At 40.1% G+C, this 17,687-nt stretch overlaps 1 protein-coding gene and 1 long non-coding RNA gene across 4 annotated transcripts in view; one reads left to right on the top strand and one right to left on the bottom strand.

Moving 5' to 3' along the window:
* Positions 1-17,687, bottom strand: part of stau2 (staufen double-stranded RNA binding protein 2) — a 364,821-nt gene that overhangs the window by 17,883 nt on the left and 329,251 nt on the right. The window lies entirely within an intron of this gene.
* On the top strand, positions 7,004-8,062 carry LOC140477458 (uncharacterized). Of its 2 annotated transcripts, XR_011960738.1 has the most exons (3): positions 7,004-7,096; positions 7,682-7,851; positions 8,016-8,062. It is a non-coding gene; the product is annotated as an uncharacterized lncRNA (long non-coding RNA). The 2 variants fall into 2 exon arrangements; XR_011960737.1 differs by lacking the exon at positions 8,016-8,062 and having other exon boundaries at positions 7,682-7,992.

Genomic DNA, 17,687 nt, shown 5'->3' with positions numbered 1-17,687 from the left:
AAAACGTGGTTACTAAGCTGATCCACTGCACTCTTTTTTTCTGCATTCTGATTTGCTGTTTCAGAAGGGGTGGTTGCTGGCCAGGAAAATCACAGGGAAAACTCATCTGAAGATATGTGATTATTTTTTCATCTGATCAGGATCAACAGTGGGGTTTCACATTCTGGTTGGAAAACCTAGCTCCATGTGTACATATTTTTCCTCTCTTGTTTTCTACTTACACTTTTCAAGTAAAGTATATCCAAAAATCATTTTCTAACCTATTCAAAATAACTGCCTCATATTTGCAAGTCTATCCTGTTGTCCATCCATTTGTTATATTAATTTTACTAAATGAATCCATTAAGGAATTCAGGAAGAATATTGCTAACCTAAGAGTGGATAAAGTATAGAACTTATTACCTGATGGAGTTGCAATGTGACTATCATAGATGCATTAAGTGGGGGAGGATGAATTTAAATAAGTGAAGCAGAACAGGGTCTAAGGTAGCAGGCATAGATACTGGCGGGTAAGGGGGAGATTGTGGTGAGCATAACTACTGACATGGTCTGTTTCTGTGTTGTAAAGACTCCATAACCCTGTCAGTAAGTCAAAAACTGTTAAAAAGACTGGTCATAATACTCTCCCTAAAAAACCTTGTCTCATTCTTTTGTGAATGCCTGGTTTCTAATTCATATGCTTTAGAATATAACTTTTCATTTCAGGAATTAAGGTTTCAACAGGAGATAAATGAGGGCATCTGGCTGAGAAACTGGCAAAACTGGCAAAAACAGCTGTGATGCAAATGCAAATCAAACAAACCCAAGGCAATTAGCAACCAAAAGGTTAGGGCCATGTTGACTTAAGAGGTCAAAGCTGATAGTGAAAAAAACTTGAACGATAGATGACCCATTTGTGGACATCTTGGTAGAGCCGAGCTGTCTATAGCTGTCACCATTAAAGTTCAAAGCTAACAATTCTGGGAAAGCAGTTATAAATCCATTAGAGATAGAAATTATTCACATGGTTTCCAGAAGCAAGAAAACCTTTTGGAATTAAAAAGTGGTTGCTTTTCACTTCTATTTGGGAATAGGCCTTGTGTGTCACATTGCTATAGACGATGATATAGGGTGGAAACGTATCTGAAAGGACTTTTGTTTAATTTATCCGTAAGTGTTTGTACCAGAATTAGGCAATTCGGTTTGGAAACGGACACAGTCTTTACAGCTTTGCTTTCGGGGCGATGTACAATGCAACGGATTGAGAGATTCCAAAAGGGATGATAAGTTAGATTTGTTTCAAACAGAGGAAATATTAACTTTATCTTTCCCAGCTGTGGCTCAAGCTCAGTTTGAATTTCATGAGGAAAGGAGCAACTGAAAGATTTGCCTAGCTTGCAGCTAGAAGAAATCTACAGTGATCTCCATAGAGCCTTGTAGCAATAAGCAGTCAGCAGAGTTAGCTTGGAAAGCTGTGGGAAGAAAGCTGTGGACAACTCAAACAAGAATCTCCTGCAGTGAGTGATGTCCAGCGAATGAGAATAACGATAACCTCCAATAACGATAACCTTAGTCCTTGTACTTACAACCCCAACCAATGAAGAATTTAACCCGGATTCCTATGAATTCCAGTTTTCCGAGGGTACCTTGATGCCATACTCAGTCAAATGTAGCGTTATTAACAAGGGCATTCACTCTCATGTAACCTTTGATCTGTAGCTGTTTTGACCATGTTTGGATCAAGGCTACATGGAGGTCAGGAGGTCAGGAGCTCAGTAGCCTTTGTTGAACAAAATGAGTGTCAGTGGCAGACTATTTCTAAGCCATCTGCAACATTTTCTTATTCATTCAAGGGATGTGATCTTCGCTGACAGGGGCCAATACTTAGTCATAGAGTCATAGAGATGTACAGCACAGACACAGACCCTTCGGTTCAACCTGCCAAGGTGACCAGATATCCCAAACCAATCTAGTCCCACTTGCCAGCACCCGGCCCATATCCCTCCAAACCCCTTCTATTCATATACCCATCCAAATGCCTCTTAAATGTTGCAATTGTACCAGCCTCCACCACTTCCTCTGGCAGCTTGTTCCACACACGTACCTGCCTCTGCGTGAAAAAGTTGGCCCATAGGTCTCTTTCATATCTTCCTCCTCTCACACTAAACCTATGCCCTCTAGTTCTGGACTCCCCCACCCCAGGGAAAAGGCTTTGTCTATTTATTCTACCCATGCCCCTCATAATTTTGTAAACCTCTATAAGGTCACCCCTCAGTCTCTGACATTCCAGGGAAAACAGCCCCAGCCTGTTCAGCCTCTCCCTATAGCTCAAATCCTCCAACCCTAGCAACATCCTTTTAATCTTTTCTGAACCCCTTCCAGTTTCACAACATCCTTCCGATAGGAAAGGGACCAGAATTGCACGCAATATTCCAACATTGGCCTAACCAATGCCCTGTACAGCCGCAACATGACCTCCTAACTCTTGTACTCCATATTCTGACCAATAAAGGAAAGCATACCAGACGACCCTTCACTTTCACTTTCAAGGAGCTATGAACCTGCACTCCAAGGTCTCTTTGTTCAGCAACACTCCCTAGGACCTTACCATTAAGTGTATAAGTCCTGCTAAGATTTGCTTTCCCAAAATGCAGCACCTCCCATTTATCTGAATTAAACACCATCTGCAACTTCTCAGTCCACTGGCCCATCTGGTCAAGATCCTGTTGTAATCTGAGGTAACTTTCTTCGCTATCCACTACACCCCCAATTTTGTTGTCATCTGCAAACTTACTAACTATACCTCTTATACTCACATCCAAATCATTTATATAAATGACAAAAAGTAGAGGACCCAGCACCGCTCCTTGTGGCATTCCACTGGTCACAGACCTCCAGTCTGAAAAGCAACCCTCCACCACCACCCTCTGTCTTCTACCTTTGAGCCAGTTCTGTATCAAAATGGCTAGTTCTTCCTGTATTCCATGAGATCTAACATTGCTAATCAGTGTCCCATGGGGGACCTTGTCAAATGCCTTAATGAAGTCCATATAGATCTCATCTACCACTCTGCCCTCATCAATTCTCTTTGTTACTTCTACAAAAACTCAATCGAGTTTGTGAGACATGATTTCCCACGCACAAAGCCATGTTGACTATCCCTAATCAGTCCTTGCCTTTCCCAATACATGTATATCCTGTCTTTCAAGATTCCCTCCTATAACCTGCCCACCACCAATGTCAGGCTCACTGGTCTATTGTTCCCTGATGTGTCCTTACCACCCTTCTTAAACAGTGGCACCATGTTAGCCAACCTCCAGTCCTTCAGCACCTCACCTGTGACTATCGATGATACAAATATCTCAGCAAGAGGCCCAGCAATCACTTCCCTCGCTTCCCACAGAGTTCTCGGGTACACCTGATTATGTCCTGGGGATTTATCCACTTTTATGCGTTTCACAACATCCAGCACTTCCCACTCTGTAATATGGACATTTTTCAAGAAGTCACCATCTATTTCCCTACATTCTATATCTTCCAGGTCCTTTTCCACAGTAAATACTAATGCAAAATACTTGTTTATTATCTCCCCCATTTTCTGCAGCTCCACACAAAGACCGCCTTGCTAATCCTTGAGGGGCCCTATTCTCTCCCTAGTTACTCTTTTGTGCTTAATGTATTTGTAAAAACCCTTTGGATTCTCCGTAATTCTATTTGCCAAAGCTATCCATGTCCCCTTTTTGCCCTCCGGATTTCTCTCTTAAGTATACTCCTACTGCCTTTATACTCTTCCAAGAATTCACTCGATCTATCCTGTCTATACCTTACATATACTTGCTTCTTTTTCTTAACCAAACCCTCAATTTCTTTCATCATCCAACATTATTATATTCCTGACTTGTGCCTTATTGATGGTGGACAAGCTTTGCAGAGTCAGATACCTGATCCGATCGCCACAGTTTTTATATGGATTAGAGCACAGCAGTTCAGGCAGCATCCAAGTAGCTTCGAAGCATCTGCAGTCATTGTTTTTACCGATTTCGAAGCTACTTGGATGCTGCCTGAACTGCTGTGCTCTTCCAGCACCACTAATCCAGAATCTGGTTTCCAGCATCTGCAGTCATTGTTTTTACCCCACAGTTTTTATATGGCTAGTCCAGTTCAGTTCTGGTAAATGGTAATCTCAAAATGTTGACAGTGAACTATTTCAGTAGTTGCGGAGTTACAAATGCTACAATCACCAGCGAACATCCCACTTCCAACCTTATGTTGAAGAAAGGTCATTGATAAAGCAGCTGGAGATGGTTGGGCTGAGTTCTTCACGAATGTGAAACTGTCCAGGAGTGAGTTACTGGAGCTGAGATTGACCTCCAACAACCACAACCATCTTCCTTTGTGCCAGCTGTGACTCCGACCAGTGGACAGTTTTTCCTCTGATACCTATTGACCCTACTTTTGCTAGGGCTCCTTGGTACTGCACTCAGTTAAATACAGTCCTGACGTGAAGGACACTCACCTCGCCTCTGGAATTCGGCCCCTTTGTCCATGCTTGAACCACGGTTGTAATGGGGTCAGGTGCTGAGAGATCCTTGTAGAATCCAAACATCAGTTTGTAGGGGTTATTGCTGAGCAAGTGCTACTTGATAGCATTGTTGAAGACCCCTTCATCACTTTACTGATGATTGAGAGTAGACTGATGAGGTGGTAATTGGCTGGGTTTGATTTATTCTGCTTTCTGTGTACAGGACATACTTGGGCATTTTTCCACACTGCTGCTTAGATGCCAGAGTTCTAATTGTACACAGCACATTTTAGAGCACAAGTCTTCAGTACTATTGCGGGAATATTGCCAGGGCCCACTGCCTTTGCAACATCCAGTGCCTTCAACCGTTTTTGATATCATGTGGAGTGATTCATATTGGCTGAAACCTGCAATCTGTAATGCTGGGAACTTCCGAAGAAGGCCAAGTTGGATCATCCATTTGACATTTTTGGCTGAAGTCTGCTGCAAGTGCTTCAGATTTATCTTTGGCACAGATGTGCTGGATTCCCCCACCACTGATGGAGGGGATACCTGTGGAGCATCCTCCTCTGATGAGTTATTTAATTTTCTATCACCAATCATAAGTCGATGTGTCAAATTGCTCTGCCTTCTCTACCAGTTGATTTTTATGTTGTTTGGCACAAAAATAACCTGGTGTTGTAGCTTCACCAGGTTGACATCTTAGTTATAGGTATGACTGGTGGTGTTCCTGAAATTCCCTCCCTGACTCTTCATCCCTTGCCTTGATGGTAATAGAATTGTTGGGTAATGTTGGGCCATAACATTGCAAATCATGATTGAATACAATTCTGCTAATGGCCTGCAGTGCCTCACAGATGCCCAGTTAAATTGCTCGATCTATTTAAATATATCCCATTTAGCCTTGGTGTAATTCTGCAAAACTCAACGAACATATTCTCAGTGTGAAGATGGGATTTCATCTCCACAAGGATTGTGTAGTGGGCACTCCAATCAATTATATCGTGGACAGCTGCTTCTGCTGCAGGCTGATTGGTGAGGTTGAGATCCAGTCAGTGCTTATCTCTTGTTGGATCCCTCATCACCTATCAGGCCCAGTCTAATAGCAATGTCCTTTAGAACTCTACTAGTACTTTGAAGGAATAATATGCGCTGAGGATAAAGGGAAGCCTGTAGATACACTTTACTTGGATTTCCAGAAGGGATTTGATAATGTGCTACATCAAAGGTTATTGCAGAAAACAAAACCTTAGTGCAAGGGAATATACTAGCATGGTTGAAAATTGGCTTGCTGGCAGAAAACAGAGAGTATGTGTAAATGGATCTTTGTCTGATTGGCAGGAGTCCTGCAGGGTCCTCAATTTTTTAATAATTTTTTTACAATGACTTAGATGAGGTGACTGAAAGCATGATAGCTAAATTCACAGGTAACAAGAAAGGTAGGAAAGTATGGTGTGACGATGATATGAAGAGGCTATAGACAGATATATGTTGAATGAGTGGGCAAAAAATCTGGCACATGTTATTTAAAGTTGTTCACTTTGACAAAAAGAAAGAAAAAGTAGAATATCATTTAAATGGAGAATGACTGTGGAATTCCAAGTTGCAGAAGAATTTAATTCTAATGCATGAATCCCAAAAAGATACAGAAAAAAATGCAGATACAGAACATAATCAAGAAAGTCAATGGGAAGCTATCCTTTATTATAAGAGAAGTGAAGTGAACTTAAAAGAATTGATGTTATGCTTCAGTTATACAGGTAGTGGTGAGTGTACCTCTCTAATACAATGTGCAGTTTCAGTTTCCTTATTTGTAGAAAATGTAAATGCATTGGAGGCAGTTCAGAGGAGGTTTCCTCCATTAATGGGAATGAGTGGGATGTCTAATGAGGATTAGTTGGAAGGGCTGGGGTTGTTTTCACTGGAAGTTAGAAAAGTGAAGTGTATAATTTAAGTGTATACGATCCTGAATGGTCTTGCCAAGGTGCTTGTGGAAAAATACTTCCTCTTTTGGCTAGGTCTAGAACTATCAGTCACTGTTTTAAATTAGGAGTTGCTTTTTTCTGACAGAGATAAGGAGATTTTTCTTTTCTCAGAGAGAGGTTTATGACTTTGGAACTCTGCTTCAGAAACTGGTACTTTTGGAGTCATTAAGTTTTATTAAGGTCGAGGCAGATGGATTCTTGTTAGGCAAGGGAATCAAAAGGTTATTGAGATGAGATGGGAATGTGAAATTTGAAACACCAATAGATTTGTCTCAATCTGATTGAATGGCAGAGCACGCTTGAGAGACTGAATTACTTGCTTCTGCTCTTATTTTATATATTTGTAATTTAAAAGGCCTCACTCTCTGTATTCACAAGTGAGGGCTAGTTACTTGAATGAGATATCAAAGATTGTCTGAAATTGCACTTCAGCATGAGTCACAAACTTTAGCAGAGGCAGGTGTCCTGATACACCTTTAATTAAGTCTTGTAGTTTTAAGAGCTATTACTGGCTGGAGCCAAACTGTCTGAAACAACTTTCAGTTACAGAGTACAGTGATGAGACTCAGACATGGAATATACTTGTCTGTTCCTGGAGTTTTTAAGCCAGGTAAATAATTTCATAATATTTATATTTTGTGACTGAATTGCACAAGTTTGTGTTTTAACGTTAGTGGAGCAAAATTGTTAGTTCTGCAAGTTAGATTTTCAAATTAAATGCTTTGTGATCTGACAAGGAAAAGGCATTATGCAGCATAAAATAGATGCTGTTGCAAGTTGTTTCTGAAGTGGCTTTTTTATGTTTTAAAATAGTAAATGCCACAACATTATACTGGTATTGTGCCTTCAGGTAGAACTCTGAACACATTGAGTAATTGATTAAATTCAGTTAATGAAGAAGATACTCTTTATATTGCCCAACAGAAGTGATCCCAGTGACCCCAATAATTTCAGACTTAAGACTTCTCCAAACCCAGTTGGTCATAGTTTATGTTCGGAATTACATGAATAGGAGTTAGCTGTCAGGATGCATCAGACAGTAGAAAACCAATGTTAAATATAGATGCAGGAAATCTGAATAAATATGTTACCCACAGGTCAGGCACAAACTGTGGAGGAGAAAAACAGAGTTAATATTTCAAGCGATGATGGCTCTTCATTAGAATTAACCAATTATCGAACATTTGGTTTTTAGGCCCAGCATTGCCTGCAGGGCCTCAGCACCAGCAGAAACATGAGTCGTCGCAGCAACATTGACAGAGGCTAACCAATAAAAGGAGGTTTGAAACCTGAGGAGTTCACTACTGCTAGTGATGGAAGAATGGTGAATCTGGCATGGGAAGAAAAGGATTCGCACTGCAAGCGGTGTAGTATTCCCTCTTTTTCTGGTGCATATTCCAACATGTGAGGTTGTGAGAGGGCAGGGTATACATGGCACTGGTCCACAGTAGTACTGCCCCTCCACCTTCAGACAGAAGAAGAAATAATAAAACACTTTCCCAACCATTTCTTCCTGTGCTTTCTTGCAGAACTGGAAAAACGTGTTGGAATTTACATGGCACAATGCTGCACCTAGTTTTACAGGAGAATCCTGAAACAAGTGCAGGAACATTCTTTGCATAGAACATAGAACATAGAAGAATACAGCGCAGTACAGGCCCTTCAGCCCTCGATGTTGCACCGATCAAAGCCCACCTAACCTACACTAACCCACTATCCTCCATATACCTATCCAATGCCCGCTTAAATACCCATAAAGAGGGAGAGTCCACTACTGCTACTGGCAGGGCATTCCATGAACTTACGACTCGCTGAGTGAAGAACCTACCCCTAACATCAGTCCTATATCTACCCCCCCTTAATTTAAAGCTATGCCCCCTTGTAATAGCTGACTCCATACGTGGAAAAAGGTTCTCACTGTCAACCCTATCTAACCCCCTAATCATCTTGTACACCTCTATCAAATCACCCCTAAACCTTCTTTTCTCCAATGAAAACAACCCCAAGTGCCTCAGCCTTTCCTCATAGGATTTTCCTACCATACCAGGCAACATCCTGGTAAACTTCCTCTGCACCCGTTCCAGTGCCTCCACATCCTTCCTATAGTATGGCGACCAAAACTGCACACAATATTCCAGATGCGGCTGCACCAGAGTCTTATACAACTGCAGCATGACCTCAGGACTCCGGAACTCAATTCCTCTACCAATAAAAGCCAGTACGCCATATGCCTTCTTCACTGCACTATTTACCTGGGTGGCAACTTTCAGAGATCTGTGTACATGGACACCAAGATCCCTCTGCTCTTCCACACTACCAAGTAGTCTACCATTAGCACAGTAATCCATCTTTTTATTACTCTTACCAAAGTGAATCACTTCACACTTAGCTACATTGAACTCCATTTGCCACCTTTCTGCCCAGCTCTGCAGCTTCTCTATATCCCGCTGTAACCTGCCATATCCTTCCTGCATACTTGAATCACTCCAACAAGATTCGAGGCACAGCTGGGTGCATCTATAAGGTGAGAGCCAATATGATGACCATCATGATGTTAGTGTAGATTCAGGTTCTAATGCTCAGAATTTAAATATATTACCCATTTTAATACTGAAACAGATGATAAAATCATAAAACATAGGAGGTGGCGTAGTCCATTTGGACCCTTGGGCCTCTCCGTTATTCAAATGGCTGATCCTGTTGTGGCCTCACTTCCACCATCCTGCCTGCCTTCCAAAACACGTCAAACTCCTGTAAATCAAGTCTCAAATATATTTCATGATCCAGCCTTATCTGATTTCTGTGGAAAAGAATTCCAAAGACTAACAATCCTCTATGAGAAGAAATTCCTCCTAATTTCCATCTTCAATGCATTTTATTTTGAAATTGTGCTTCCTAGTTTTAGACTGCCAATATAAAGGGAAACATCAGTGCAAGATTTTATGCAGCCATCAAGAGCGGGAAACATGATGTGTGAATTAGGGGAACTGAAATTTATATTTTATGCAGCAGGGTGAAATGCAAAGATTAATTCAGTGGCCTGTTTGTGATGTGTCTGACCTTGTGCTAGCATAAGGCACGATCCCATACGTAACACATTTCAATAGTTATTCTCATAAAAGGGGAGGCAAGTGAATGGAGTGGTGTTGGGGGCATGGAGCAGGGAAGCAGCCTGATGCCCTGTGCATTGGGAACAGTGAGTCAAGATAAGAAAATGAGGCGCCCAAAGGGCAGTATCTGTACTTCCTACATGGAGATCCATCTCAAGGTATGGGCTGGCAAAGTCTTTACAATTAACTAAGAGTTTACATGCAACATTTTAAACTCCAACAATGTCCTTTACAATGGATAGAAGGGAGAGCCAGCAAGTTTAGCCTTGTCCCACAAGAGTGGTGAGAACAACACCGGATACTAACATGAACATTTAATAAAAGAATAAATAAAAGGAGACAACATTGTTTCTTCCTCAATAAAGAAATATTTCTAACTCCCAGTAACCGTCAATGCGTGTCAACCATTAGGTGTGTCAGGATATTTAACTCTCTGGTTAAGCTAGTTTCAACAAATAATAATAAAATACCATGAATGAAATGAAACCTTATTACAATAAGTACAAGTGAAATTTAAATTTGAAAACACTTATGCCATATTTATGCTCTTAATGAGTCTTATGTTAATAATTATCCAATTGTGTGAACAGTAGAAAGCCTCCCTGTTTATCCAGTTGGTGTTTTTACAGCCCACCCATACTTGTTGCATTGTCAACCGTCAATGGTTTTCACCACTGAAAAGGTTCTCCTGTCTTGTGATCATACATTACCCATACTTGCAGCCAGAAATTTCAATTTTAATTGCAACTGCGTGGCTATAATAAAATCGATCCCTTCATTCAAGTCATTGACATAAATTGTGGCATTCCACTAGTTACCATTTGCCAACCCCAAAACAACCTATTTATCTTGGCTGTCTGTTTTCTGTTGATTAGCTGACCCTTTATCGTGGCTAACACCTTATTGCTAACACCATAAACTCTTATCTTGTGTAATAATCCTTCTATGTGGTATCTTAATGAATGCCTTTTAAAAATCCATATATGCCACAGCTCCGAAAATCCTGTTTATCCACACTGCTTGATACATCCACAAAAAACACAAATAAATTAGTAAAACATGACTTTTCTTTTAGAAAACCAGTTGACTGTGTCTGATTACTTTCTAATGTTCTGCTACAACCTTTGTAATAATACACTATAGCTCACATTGACAAATGTTAAAGTTAACTGGCCTGTACAGATTGTTCTGGAATAACACGCGTTTCATCAACGTGAATTGGCTATAATGTGCTTGATGAATTGGGAATGCTGTTTGGATGTCAAGAACTTTCTACTGAATGGGTATAGTGATTTTCCACAGACATCTTCTACAGCGCGATTTTTTAATGGTGTTTTCCCACAGCACGATTTTCTACAGAGTGAAGTTGCAGAGGAATATAACTGTTGCGTTATAGCAGAACGACCTGTAGTTTACTGCTCTATGTCTCTGTCCTTTTACAAAGTCAAGGGATTAGGATTTACTGTCTTTATAGCAAATTCTTTTCATGTGATGTAGACCATCAGCTTAGGGATTTGGTCAGCTCTTACTTCCTTTAGTTTAGCCCTTTCTGTCGTGAATGATTGTTTAATGTTCCTCTATTTCTTTTATCCTTCACTTTCTGCTGTTGTTGGGGTTGTTCTTTGTATCTTATACCATGAAAACATGTATAAAAAACTTGTTCAAACTCTGCTATTTCCTGGTTTCCCATTATTAATGCTGAGTCTTCCGCTCCCAGAGATGGTGAGGTAGGAGGGTTGAAGACCAAATAATTAGGTGCAGTAGTGACACGCCTGATCTCAAATGCCTTCCGACCTCCACTGGGTTTAAGTTTGAGGCAACAAGTTTCATGGTCAACCTTCTATCCTACAACCAAGTTATTTTAATCAACCTGTTTGGACGTGTTAGGAAACACCTCCAGGGCTGGTTGGACTTGAGCCCAGACCGTCTGGTCCAGAGGTGCAGATGCCACCACTGCACCACAAGAACTGTACCCCACCAGCAAATGAGGTATTTAAGTGGCCAGTTAAGTACCACTTGAGGGAATCAACTTCCAGCAGTGAGAGGGCCAGCCAATATACAGCATTCCTGAAATTAAATGTTGCTGGATGGGACAGCAATCAGTGATACACGCTCAAGGACACTGACAGCATTGAGGGAGGGCAGAGTGGTGCCCACTGAGACCAAAATTAAAATGCAACCTTTGTGCAAAAGATAATTCTACAATAGAGAAACTGCAATTTTGAATCTCAGCAATGTGAAACATCCACAAATAGAAACACAAAATACCGGTTGAAAAAATTTTTATATAATCCATCAAGTCCATTCTGAACAGGTATAGATATATATTATGATGGGGTTCATTGTTAAACCACCTTCCGTCTCTGACAAAAATATGTTTCTTCCCCAAATAAGTAGAAAATCAAGTAGTATTGTTAAATATGATACAACCTTTATACTCCATTTTTAATAAATACATATTAATCTAGATTTTTTTTCCCCATTATCCTTTTATCAAATCAAACATCTTTTCTTGGAATTTGCTCAAAATATCCACAATTCTGGAAGGATAAAAAAAATCTCCACTTACTAAACCTTGCTCAAAGCAGCTAAATATTGATCTCTCCCATTATGCTTTTTGTCAAGATAAATAGCTAGTTAGCTACAAGATCGAAGATTTTGCATCCTTTTGAAGCTGTAAACCATGGATTCCCTTAGATTTTTCACCAGTACAAGTAAGTCTTATTGCTGAAGCAAACTATGGAATACTCTGATCAGATGTTCAATAGACTGCAGCTCTGGACATCCATTTCATTTGTTTTTTGAATTACTCTCTGTCCATCACATTTAAAGTGCAGTTTCCTTTCTCTACAATGATTTTGGCACAAAAATGACACATTTTGCTGCCAGCTGTAGCAAGTTTGACAATCGAACAGAATTTTCTTTCCAGCAACTGGGTTGACTAAAGGAGTAAATCTGGAAATTCTTTAGAAGAGAGACTTTAGGGAAAAAAAAATCAAAGAAATACAGTAGATGATGTCTAAAAAGTAACTCTTACAAGTGGTGTTGGTAATTCTTTATGAATTATTTAACCAAATGGCACCTGGTCTGCTAATAGACCTGTCTGCACTGTTCTTCTATGTGAGATACTTTTCCAAACCACTAAATGTCTTTTCAATTGAATCCAGATGTCAGGAGCTGAAAGAAATGTTCTCAGAAAAGAGGGAACTAACATAAATCTTGCAGCTGACAGAGATCCCACTGTGCTCATTTGGAGAAGCTCTTGGAAGAAGTGCTAGGGCCAAGACACCTGATGGGCACAAAGGCAGATGTGCACGTTCAAATTCCCTAAAGGCTGACTGTCTACAGACACGCTACAAAGTAATTGTTAGAGAATGCTGACTTACAACAGCATTACATAAGAGACAAGAGTATGCTGTTGCCCTACATGTCCGTTTTTGAATAAATCCAACTGCAGGAAAGCTAAGCGGCATTTTAACTTAATTTTGAGCTCTTACACAGACTTAACCCTTACCAAAGTAGGTAAGACATAAAGATATAATGTTTTTATTATTTCAAAATAAGTGGAACAGTAACATCGTGGGAACTGGATACTTGTTTCCAATATAAGATCTTTACCAATACAATACAAATATGGAGTTTTCTGCACAGTACAAACCTTGCAAAACTTGATTGTAAAAGCAACTGGTAATTAACTGCTGTGAATTGCTGCTAAAACTGCTTAAATCTTGTCTTGTATTTCATGTTTTTAAAAGAATTTTGGGTCCCTTGGTTTAAATTGCATGTAAAAGTTGTTTGCGTGATAAAGCTGTTTTCAAGGTTTTCAACGTGGTGAAATTATAAAAATAATTAAATTTCAATCCTCTACTTCTCCCCTCTAAAAGGCCTCTGTTACGCCTGCCTCCTGGTCTAGGGATCATCTGACTTGAGTTACAGAAACTGAATATCTTTTGTTTGCAGGGCTATCAAGAAAAACAACAAATGGATTAACTGCACTGCAAAAAAGTCGTTAGGAATGAGCCATTTCATTCTTCAATAGACCTTATTAAATGGTAGATCAAAAAGAATTTTCACATTTTCAGTTGCCATTTAGGGAATATATCTGTATTCAAATACTTATTTTCTTCACTGATTAGTTATGCCTTTCCAATTTTAATACTTTTAATCTTGACCAAATTTCTAATTTATATAATACCAACTGTTCATAACATTGTCACACCTTATTTCTCTGACTAGAATGTACATAGATCAGCTTCATTCTGATTTAAATTGAATGATTAGAGGATTAAACACAATGGGACAAGAACACTCCAATTCTACAGTAATTGAAAATGGATTATTTCCAGAAATGATAGAATTTTAGTGCTGAGAAAATGTCAAGCTTCCGAGTGCAGGGGTTAATTTCTGTAAGAAACCAAAATATTAATGAGTGACCATGTGCACTTCAGCTAAAATATTATTTCAAAACATTATTTCATTACTCAAAGCAGTGTTTGATATTGCTTTGGAGTAAGGAACATCTTCACTCACTAGAGGAATAAAACTTATCCTAGATTTTCCAAAGAATAATTAAAACTTGCTGATTTTCTGTATTTGGTGAGAGATTTTAACATTAAACAACATGGGACAAAAGTACTCTAATGTGTCATGTGTAATGGAAATGGGCTCACCTCTTGATTCCTGATATGGTCATTTCCTTAAAATTCAACTGAAAGCGATTTTTAGCAGTGCTATTGCAAGCAAATATTACCACACAATCCTGTTTCTTACATTATAATCATTGCTGGAAATAAGCCGGTAAAGTTTACTTATTACGTATCCACTTTTGAGAGAATCAGAAATTCCTTAAGTATACTATGGAAACTGATTAGAATGCAGTTAATCACTGATCACAGTCAGTTTTCGGGCATTTTTGGAGTTGTTAAACAGTCATGTCCAACAAGAGGGTTGGAAATGTGTGATTTGGAATATTACATTTTGTGTGTGTTTGTCAGGATACAAGCAGAATATAATAGCTGGCAACAAAATATAATTCAATTCTGCCTGTAATTTTAAAAAATACTAGCATGCATGACAGAGAAATATAATTTTCTCAATGAATGTAACCAGTGTGATATCATTCCAACATCATTCTGATTGCTAGATGAATTGCTACTTTCTCTTATTGGAATTAAAGTACCAAAATAATTCTACCACATTTTAGAAATGAATGAGTTGTTGATTTTAGGTGAGGAAATACGTTGTGTCTAATCTTATCGAATATAATGCTGCCTGCCAGCAAGTACAGAAGCAAGTATCAAGTGTATAACTGGGGAACGATGTAGGAGGAATAAATTAAACTTCATTTATTTCAATGCAAAGAGGCCTAAAAGGTAAGGCAGATGAACTCAGGAGCATGGTTTGGAACATGGGATTGGGATATCATAGCAATTACAGAGACGTGTCTTGGGATGGACAGGACTGGCAGCTTAATGTTCCAGGGTATAGATGCCATAGGAAGGATCAAAAGTGGGGCAGGAGAGGAGGGCAGTAGCGTTTTTGATTAGGGATAACAATACAACTATATTCAGGCATGATATTTCTGGGGATATATCCAGGGAAGTTATTTGGGTGGAACTGTGAAATAAGAAAGGGATGATCACCTTACTGGGATTGTACTGTCGACTCCCAAACAGTCAGTGAGAAATTACGAAACTAATTTGTAAGGAAATCTCAGTTATCTGTAAGAATAATAGGGTGGTTATAGTAGGGGATTTTATCTTTCCAAACAGTCTGGGACTGCCATAGGGTTAAGGGCTTGGATGAAGAGGAATTTGTTAAGTGTGTACAACAAAATGTTTTGATTCAGTATGTGGATGTACCTACTAGAGAAGGTGCAAACTTTGACCTACTGTTAGGAAATAAGACAGGGCGGGTAATGTGTCAGTGGGGGAGCACTTTGGGGCCAGTGACCATAATTCTATTAATTTTATTCAGTGCTCAATATCAGTAACTGCCAATCTCCAAACACCGTGCTATAACTCATCTGCTTCATCCTCGACCAAAATGTTTTCACCTTTGACAACTAGCTCTTCACCCAGACACACGGGACAGCCGTGGGATTAAGTGAGATTAATGTTTCACCCCAATATGCCAACATCTTCATGCACAAGCTCAAGTAAAACTTCTTTGCTGCACAGGACCTTCAACCAACAAGGACGGGCACCTCAGTACCTCACTCTGCGGCAAACCCACAGATAACCTCATGATGCTGCACTTCTCTAGCTTCCACTGAAACACATTAAAACTGTCATCCCCTATGGACAAGCCCTCCGAATACACAAGATCTGTTCAGATGAGGAGGAATGTAATGGACCCTTGAAAGTGCTCAAGGATGCCCTCATAAGACCAGGGTACGACGTTCAACTCATCAATTACCAACATGCCACAGTGAGAAACCGTAATGACCTTCTCAGAACACAGACACAGGCTACAAAAGACAGGGTACCCTTCATTGTCCGGTACTTCCCAGGAACCAAATGATCATGCCATGTTCTTCGCAGCCTGCAACACATTATCGATGAGGGTGAGCACCTCGCCAAGACCTTCCCCGCATCCCCTCTTCTCGCCTTTAAACAACGACCAAGCCTTAAAAAGATTGTGATTCGTAGCAAACTACCCAGCCTTCAAGCCAACAACACCGTACAACCCTGCCACAGCAGCTGCTGCAAGACATGTCAGAGTATCGACACCGGTAACATCATTACACTTGGGGACAGCTCCCACCATATACGCGGCGAGTACTCATGTGACCGGCCAACATGGTCTATCTCATACGCTGCAGGCAATGCTGCTCCAAGGCTTGGTACATTGCTGAGACCGTGCAGATACTACAACAACGGATGAACAATCACCAGACTAGAGTGTTCTCTCCCAGTCAGGGAACGCTTCAGCCGTCTAGGACATTCGGCCTTGGACCTTCGGGTGACCATTCTCCAAGGAGGACTTTAGGACAAGCAACAACACAGAGTGACTGAGCAGGAGCTGATTGCAAATTTCGGTATCCATGAGGATGGCCTCAACCAGGAACTTGGGTTCATGTCACACCACGTGACCCCACTCTATGATACACACACACGCACACACTCTCTCTCTCATATGCACACACATATACCCCCGCACTCACACCAACACATGCACTGTCTCACAAATACCCAATTACACTCACACACAATTAATCAAGTTTATACACACATATACACACACTCTATCACATGCACTCATATCCACACATTCACATGTACACTCAATCTGTCACCCCTACATGTGCACACATATAAGCTTATAGGGTGAATTTGTTTTTGCAGAATTACACTTTATTTTGCTGCATGAGTCCATGTAAAACTCTGTAAAACTATACAGAGGGTTTGTCAGTCTGACAGCATTGGGACACAGATAGACTTCACACCAATTGTTTAAAAAGCTGAGCTATCTTGAGAACGTAATTTAAAAGAAGTTCTGGAATTTACATATCAAAGAACAGAAACCAGCATATCTCATTATAAAAGATGAAAGTTTTAATCTAAGATTATTTACTGTATCACACCTCCATGACACGGGACTCCTTTGGCTATGAATTCTGTGAGTATGATCTTAATGTCCACAACTACTTGATGAAGGAGTGGCACTCTGAAAGCTAGTGCTTCCAAATAAAACTGTTGGACTATAACCTGGTGTTGTGTGATTTTTAACTTTGTCCAACCCAGTTCAACACCAGCACCTCCAAGTCATAGGTTTAAAATAGTGATGGAAAAGGATACGCCAGATCTAAAAGTTAAAGTTCTAAATTGGAGCAAGGCCAATTTTGATGGTATTGGGCAAAAACTTTCCTAAGTTATTTGGGGGGCGGATGTTCACAGGTAAAGGGATGGCCTGAAAATGGGAAACCTTCAAAAATGAGATAACGAGAGCCCAGAAACAGTATGTTCCTATTCGGGTGAAGGGCAAGCCTGGTAGGTGTAGGAAAGCTGGATGACTAGACGAATTGAGGTTTTGGTCAAATGCAAGAAGGAAGCAAATATCAGGTATAGACAGCAAAAATTGAGCGATTCC

The sequence above is a fragment of the Chiloscyllium punctatum genome, chromosome 5 (genome assembly GCF_047496795.1).
Source record: "Chiloscyllium punctatum isolate Juve2018m chromosome 5, sChiPun1.3, whole genome shotgun sequence".
NCBI classification, from domain to species: domain Eukaryota; kingdom Metazoa; phylum Chordata; class Chondrichthyes; order Orectolobiformes; family Hemiscylliidae; genus Chiloscyllium; species Chiloscyllium punctatum.
Note: the sequence above shows the minus strand (reverse complement) of the source record. Positions and strands in the feature narration are given on the sequence as shown.